This window comes from Apteryx rowi, unplaced genomic scaffold (genome assembly GCF_003343035.1).
Source record: "Apteryx rowi isolate R43461 unplaced genomic scaffold, aptRow1 scaffold_1069, whole genome shotgun sequence".
NCBI classification, from domain to species: Eukaryota; Metazoa; Chordata; class Aves; order Apterygiformes; family Apterygidae; genus Apteryx; species Apteryx rowi.
This window is the reverse complement of record NW_020447274.1, coordinates 95,973-104,106: the sequence shown is the minus strand read 5'-3', so window position 1 is coordinate 104,106 and position 8,134 is coordinate 95,973. Positions and strand designations below refer to the sequence as shown.

At 40.0% G+C, this 8,134-nt stretch overlaps 1 long non-coding RNA gene across 1 annotated transcript; it reads right to left on the bottom strand.

The window, feature by feature from the left end:
- Positions 1 to 5,603: 5,603 nt before the first annotated feature.
- LOC112968175 lies at positions 5,604 to 8,128 on the bottom strand. Its single transcript, XR_003254273.1, has 2 exons — positions 6,902 to 8,128; positions 5,604 to 5,684 (listed from the first exon to the last, which is right to left on the bottom strand). It is a non-coding gene; the product is annotated as an uncharacterized LOC112968175 (long non-coding RNA).
- Between the last annotated feature and the right edge of the window lie 6 nt (positions 8,129 to 8,134).

Sequence of the window (8,134 nt, the reverse complement as noted above, 5' to 3'; positions counted from 1 at the left end):
GGTGGGGGCGCCTCGCGCCCTGGCACGAGCAGGCACGGGGCGCGCGCTGCGCCTCGGGGACCGCGGCGGGAAGGGGCCGCGTGGCCCCGCGCCGAGCCGTTACTGGCTGAGGCCGGTCTCGCCCGGCCCGGCCCGGCCCCGCCTGCTTGGCGATGTCTGTTCGGGCGAGTAGCGAAGCGGCTCGCTCGGGCTCACCGAGTGAGCTCAGTAATGTCCGCCCTTGCAGAGAAAGCCAAAACACTCAGCTCAGGGTGAACAAAATGGGGGGCAGGAGACAGCACAGGACTTGATTGTTGGAAAGCCAAGGCTCAAAACTACACTCCCTGGCATTTATTATTTCTTTAGGGAATGTCAGAGCTTGAAAGTGAACTCTTCTGGAGGTTGTGCTTTTGCTTTTAAATAATCAGCAATATCCTTACATTTTGACAACACAAAAGCAAGTTATTTCTAGCTCTCCACGCAAAAAACGCCCTTTGTTACATATTATTTTTAGACAGCCACTACAGCCATATTCTAGATCTGGAGGATTTTACTGTGTATACTTCTGTGAGACAGCTGCACCCACATGCTTAAATGTCTTCTTTTAAGATAGCCCAGTACAAGACAAACACTTGTCTTTGCCTATCATACAGAGCAAGCCCTGTATGTATTAAAAAGAAAAGAAAAGCAGTAAAGACTGTGTATGGTCCTCTTCATCCATCTGTAACAACCATCCACTGGGTAAAGCTTTCTTCAAGATAACTTACCTGTTTACTCTTACATCGTTTCTAGTACGACTGTGTTTGCTTACCTCAAACAGCAGCTTGTCCAACAATAAGTTTATGACTAGGACATCAGAAATAGATACACCTGTCATTATTTACTTGTAGAAAGTGAATTAAAGTCCAGAGAGTTTAAGTAACTTAGCTAGTGAATTCCTGTGGAATACACAGTGCAAATACTTTCTAACTCATTTTTCCCCATCAGGGACCATCCAGCAGTTTTCTTTCTGACAAAGCAGAATCCATTAAAAGAGCTAACATTTGTACAGTGCACTCAGTGCAGAAATAGATCTTTAGTATCAGATTGGCCAAACATCTTCAATTTCACATTGGGGGGGGAGGACAATATGAACTCATTTGTGTCCAGCTTGTGAGGAATCACTTTCTGGTTACATCATTTAAATAATCATTGTCAGTCTCAGAAGTCTTACAACATGCTGACTTAAGTTCATATAGTTGCATAGGAATTCAGCTTGTGAGAGAAAGAAATTAAAGAGAAAGCAGCATACTAAATCACATACATTAGTGCACAGTCTTAAGTAACAGGCTGAGATAAAAATGACTAGGGTGACAAATACTGTCAAGAAGGTAATGCTAACAATAATAAAATTCCATATAGGCTAGAAAACATGTCATTCTGTCTTTTAAGTGATAATCCACATGTATATCTGTCCTGCAGTTGAACAAATGTTTATAACGGGAGACAAATTTTCCACAGGGTGCTTGATGGTGTCCATATTCTCACATCTGATGCACAAGTCTGGCATTTCTCCAGTTTCTTTTTACTACCAGCAAAGTTACAGTGCTCCATAGTTAGACATCCCTTCAATAATGCAATGCTCCTTGCATTTATTTGTACTATTTCAACATCTTTTTGCAGTTTTAACCCATGCTTTATTCTCTGGTAAGCAATACTTGCATGACTTTTCCTGAGATACATCTTCCAGCTCTGTCTCCTGTGCATGGGGCAAATTTTGTAAAAATACCCCATCCATGAGGTGTAGTCTTCTAACCTTCAGGCTGATAAGGGCAGGAAGTGGTAGTTGCAAAATGATTTCATGAAAAATATAACAGCAGCCTCATTGATTCCAACAACCTATTGACCCAGGACTCACAGCACAGCTTGAATCTACCATGACAATGTGTGCTACAGTGCCCAAACTTAATCTACCAATGTTTTTTAAACGAGGGGCTTTTATTCTACTTTGGCCTAATGCAGAAAGGCCTCCTTGCTCCTCAGATTCTCTACAGAATTTCAATGGACTGCTGGGCTTTATTTTCTGCTGTCAATAGTGAAGATAGTGACTCCACCTCAAATTACTAACCCACTGGCAAAGTTCATCAATGTTCTATATCCTCTCAATTATTATTCTCAGTGAGAAAGTAGGAGGAATTTTTGCTATGAACTCTCCAGGCTCTGGCACAGAATGCATGCACTAACTCCTGATATAGTACTTCTCAGCAATGGCGCAAATTCAGAGCAGGCTTGACACATAACCCAGTACTAGAGGCCTTACACATCTTTTGAATCACCTCTCATTAACCTTATGACAGGCTACCAGATCAGGATCCTCAGACCCTGATGTTAAATATCAGTATGTTAGCTCATATCCTTTCAAAATGTAACAGTATGTAGTTTTCCTTGGTGGGTACATTTGATCAGTCCTGAGCACACTTCTATAATCCTGAAGATATCCATTTCTGTTGCCTGTTCCATCTCACAAGTGAAACTCAATGCCTCAAAACAGTATTCTCTCAATTTTCAGGAAGGGAGGAAACAATGCTACTGGAATAGTATACCATTTTAAGCAGAAATATAACTGGCCCTCTCTGAACCATTGTTTGAGGACAACAGGACACTCGCTGCCTTTTTTGGCACTATATTTCAACATGTTTTGGGTCCCAGTCCACCAGAATCTTCATGCTCCTGTTTATCAGCATCAGGTTTTGACTCAAGTTGCCACTATTGACTCACTGTGCAAAAAAAGACTTCCGCAGAAGGCATATCTTCTGTTTAGCAGCTGTCACCAGTTATCAAATGCTCAAGAAAATCATTTCAACAGGGAAGAATCATGCAATCTTGTAAATACAGAAGTCATTCATCTGCTTTGGCATCCTCCTCTCTTCCCTTGTGGATCAATTTTTATGAGACACATTTTTACATTGCTAAATGATATTACCTACATAGTATCGTCTTCACGGATTAATAAAGACCAACTCAAGACTTGCCACAGCACCTAAGTGGTACATACTTTCCCTGGATGGGGCTCTATATCCCTCTCCCTGTCTGAAAAGCTGGCTGGTAAAGGGACAAGAAAAAGGCTGAACCCACTCCACAGATTCTTGAGATATCAAAATGCCTACAAGGAGATTCTAATCTCATACTCATCCAGTTTGCAGAATTCAGTGGAATGCTTCTACACTTAATATCTGCAAGAGTCTTTATTTCAGGAGAGGTTTTGGACCTCCATAACGTGTAATGTGTAGGTCTTCATCCTACCACCATGGCAAAACAAAACTGCCTAATCTTGGCAAGTCACATGACATCTCTCTGTAAGATGCCTCAAGCCAAACTATCCCTATAAATTTTTCAAGCCTGGCTTCCCCACTATATGGTTTACTCCCCCACATCTCAATGCCCCCTAGAATATCATGCCTTGTAGGATACAATGCTGCTATGGTAAACAAGTCCTTGAATCCCGCAAGGGGATGTTTTTTCATCTCACCCACCTTATCGGTCACAGAGAATGGCACTGGCAAGGTACTCTGGGGTGTGACTGCGCAAGGCCAGTTGTTCTCAAAAGAGAGATTGCTTCCAAACTCTCAGAATCTAGAGCAGTATGCACTCTGTGTAAAATGCTTCAAACCCTATCGTGAGACCCTACCATCAGCAATGTGATGGCAAAAACACAATTGGTAATGCTCAGTCTGTGAGGTGGTGTAATGTTTCTGCACCTCTTTTGGTTGATCTTTGGAAACTACTGTATTTAAAGACAAATACATGCATCAGTGACCCATCTCCCAGTTATCATCAATACTTAGGTAGAAAGGCAGACTCTTCTTTCATACCAGACTGAGGGGAATATAAGGTCCAAAGTCTTAGATGACAATTCCAGAACAGAGTTCAACCTTCTGGCCTCAAATATCAAAGAAAACATTTGGCCTTTCTTACTCCTAAATCTTTATTGAATGTGTTCATGGTTCTATCGTTAGGGAGACTTGTGTACATTTTCCCTTTGATTCCTCTGATCCTGAAGTTTTTGACCATATTGTGACAAAAAGGTCAACAGAGACGAAATACTACTGGTATTCATCCATGTTCACCAATTGCTGAAGAGCCCAAGTTTTTTTTTTTTTAAAATCTTTTGGCCTCACTAACTCTCAATTCCTGTATATACCATCTTTCTCATCCTCAGAATAAAAGTGGTTCTCTTTTATATAAAATTAAGGAGATCCTTTAGATCTCCAGAACTTTATTTATTATTAACCTTTATGAATTAAATCTCTTAAAGTGACTTTCTCCATTCTCAGTTCCTTGTTGTCATTATCACAACTGGTAACTCTGGCATCTAATGAAGTGTGAACTGTGACTGAAGTTTTTTTCCTTCTTAGGTCACTCAAACATGCACCACCAAGGAAGAACCTCTGATGTTTACTATGAGTTAATACTTCAGCCTTAGTATAATTAAGCTAAAATTCAATCAGCACTGAGACACAAATCCAGTCTTAATTACTGTACTACCTCTTCCTCATTCATTCTAGAAGACAGACCTGGTCTGCAGATGATTAAGATGGTATGCAGTGGAGGAAGCTTTGCTGTTAGAATCCCTAGTCATTTACTGCAGAAGAAATCCCAAAATAGATGGGCTCATTCAGAATTAAAGCCCTGTCTCCTCATTTACATGGGGAAAGACTACAAAAAGCAAGGTCACATCAAAATCTGAGCAGGAAAAATAAAATGGAAGAAAAAAAAGCCAGAAGCAAAAGTCCAAGCAAAACATCCATAAAACAAACAAACAAAAACCCATTAAAAAAAACCAACAGACATAACTCATTGCTTCAAAAGAGTCCAAAGAAAGGCATCCTCTGTTCAGAGAAACCCTACTCTTACATATCAGTTAACAACTATGCAGTAATGAGCCCTATGCAGGTTTCTTTACCTTGTCTCAGACACAGGTAACTTGGCCAGTGCCTGATGCTGGCTAATAAAGAGATCTTCTGAATTCATGCATATATAAATCATGTATAAGGCAATATGACCCCATAATGCCAGCAGAACATCAATAAGCTCCAAAAGATGCTAGAACAGGATCTTCAATTTGAGCACTCCTAACAGACATATTGTATGTCTGTTCTAGTCATAGTAAGGATGAATCCTATGAACATTCTGTCATATGTACAGCCCCACACCAAAACCACTGACATACAACACTGGCATGTTATAAATCCAGGACAATACAGAGATTAGCCAGTTGTGTTTGTAATAAACAAGGCAATTAATATAAAACAACAACAGCATCATGGTTTTGGCAGGGAACGCTGCTATGAAAAACCAAATTCTATCTTTGTCTCTGCCACAGAGATTCTGTATTATGTCAGGCAAATCACTTAGAATTTCTCCAGAGGTCCCTTCCAACCTCAACCATTCTGTGATTCTCCTAAGGAGTGAATAAGTGCTCATTTTTTAAATTTTCTGAGCATCTAGTTTCATACCTTGGCTTGAATGAGCAGTGTCAAATGCCAGCTGAAGTTAATGGGATATGTATGCTAAATATAAAGTACTCTTTTATGTTAAGTGTTTTTAAAAATCACACCCTTGTGAAATCAAACTGGACATCCAAATTTAGTACTCCTGACCTTTATTTTAAGGTTTTGATTATTAAGTTTGCATGGTCGACACAGGACCCTGGAACAGGCTGGATTCTGTACAAAAAGAAAAAAGTTATTTTATTAAACATATTATCTTAATGCATACAAACATGTGCTTGACTTAACAAGTATCATCTCTTTAAATAGTTTTTGTCTTCATGGTTTCATACTGAAAATGCATCACTGATATAGAAGTTGTCAGAAGTGAAGCTGAAGGTTTGAGGGAAAACAAGATTATCAGAGTAGGTTTGGGGATAAATACATTATCTAATTTTAGCAGAATTATGCAGCTAACAGCATCAAAACAGTTAATACTACTTACACTGGGGTTATCAATAGCCCATTTAAACATTCAATGTTTCCAATGGTATACAAATTCAGGAAGACAGAACCACATCAATTCATTGGTACAATATCAACATTATCTTCACTACCAAAAAATAGATGGATGAAAGAAAGGAAAAATTTAGATTAAGATGAACAGTTCAGTGGCCAGAGAGTCTAGGGCCACAGAACACAAAGCTCTATCTGCAGTAATCGAAGCTCTACAATCTTCTAACAAAAATGTAACAAAGAATATTGACAGAGAAGTGGACATTTTAAAGAAATATTTCAAGTTTTGTAATAGTAGTAACTGAGACTAAGTCTTAATCTAGTTGCCAACTGATCTTAGGCTCTTAGTATAGGCTCCCTGAGAGCCTTCTAAATTCAGTGGGCTCCCTAGTATTGAGAATGACATAACAAGTTATGGCTACTTGGGTGATGCTCCCTTCTTCTCTGACACCTATATTCCAGAGAACTCAAACAGCTTCTTGGGATGACACTTTCTTAGATTTCTGATATTCTACAGAACACAACAGGGACTAGGTACTCTGCAGATTGTTAAAGGCACCAGTTTATAAGTTCACTACAGTCCTGAATGAGCAATGACTTATTGATGTTCAGTTACTTTGAAATCACTTTTAATTAATGTCAGGTTAAATTAAAAGTGCAAACAAAAGTGTTTATTCGCAATATCTAAAACAGATAACTTTATAAAAGGCATAAGCAGGGCGGGGGGGGGGAAGGTGTGGGGGGGGGCCACCTACATTTACTCTACTGAGATTAAATAAGAATGGTTTTGCTTTCTTCCTTTCCAGATGCCTTGCATAGATTTTTCTGATATCCATCTTACTGAAGGTTGTTATTTCACATCCTTACAACTCAGATTGCATGCTTTATGGAGAACCTATATCCTTACACTACCACTACACCAACAATGCTACACTCACCACAAGCTGGCAGTCTGGAGCCTTTTCTACATATTGCGATGACTTTCTTTCAGTCATGTCACCAAATCACTGCCACCTCTTTCTTTGTTTTATTTATTCTTCATATTAATTAGTTGTTCGTGAGATGTTTTTTCAGGCCCAGTTTTGCTCAGATTTTTAAAGTCTACTTTCTTAAGTTGCAATGTATTTCTGTAAAATATTCCTGTAAAACAGAAAGAAGTTCCAACTATTTCACCCAATGCGTGAAATACCTACATGCTGAATGGTTCTCAGGTCACTTAGAAAATAATTTAGAGAAATAATTAACCCTCATTAACACCTAAGGAAATTTTCATAATAGAGCCTATGTAAAAACAGTAGAAAAGGTAGAGATGCACATGGAAACAGAAGTGTGCAGTGGGAGAGTACACAATGAGTTTCCAAGTGAGTTTTACTTCCTTTCCCAAAGATAAGGCTTCTGCTCCCAAAGGTAAGACATAAGTTATCATGATCAGTCACATCAAAATCAAATAAATAGATAATCAAATAAGACCAAATAAGTATTCTGCCACTAGGAATAGTGTCAAGAAATGTCAAAGTCTCACCAGATCATACACTTACCCACTGCTCCATACAAGTAAGTTATGTTTAAAAAAATGAATACAAAACAAGTAATAATAAAAAAAGTGAAACACTCAGTTAAACTAACAACTTTGGCTAAACCTTCTCAGTCACAGAAGACAACCGATAAACAACTGACCATCAAAACAGGAAAGACTTTATACAGAAAAACTCAAGCATACCGCAGACTACTGTTTAGTTGGAATTAACCCAATTCACATCCCTGATCCCTCAACAGCTTTCCTCACGATGGACAGGAGATGAGATTCAAATGCCATGTGAAGTGCCCCTGAGGAAGCAGCAGGCAATACAGACTCACGCTACAAGGACTGCTATACAGAGCTAGTACCAAATCTAGAAGCTCTTAGAGCACTAATATGTGTGAAAGCTTTTTTTTAAGTTATTATCCCCAAATCCTAAAAACATGAAAACTCTCCTCCGGCTAACGATGCGACTACGTTCCTGGTCACCGCGGGCTGCTCGCGTGCCCCAAGGGAGTGGTGACAGCGCCGTCCCGGCTTCAGCGACCGGGCACCCACCCTAACGCAGGCCTCCGCCGCGGCCCACCACGCGCAGACTGCGCCCCGGGCGCGCCCCGGGCCCCGGCACGGAGGCTGCAGGCACGGAAAGGGC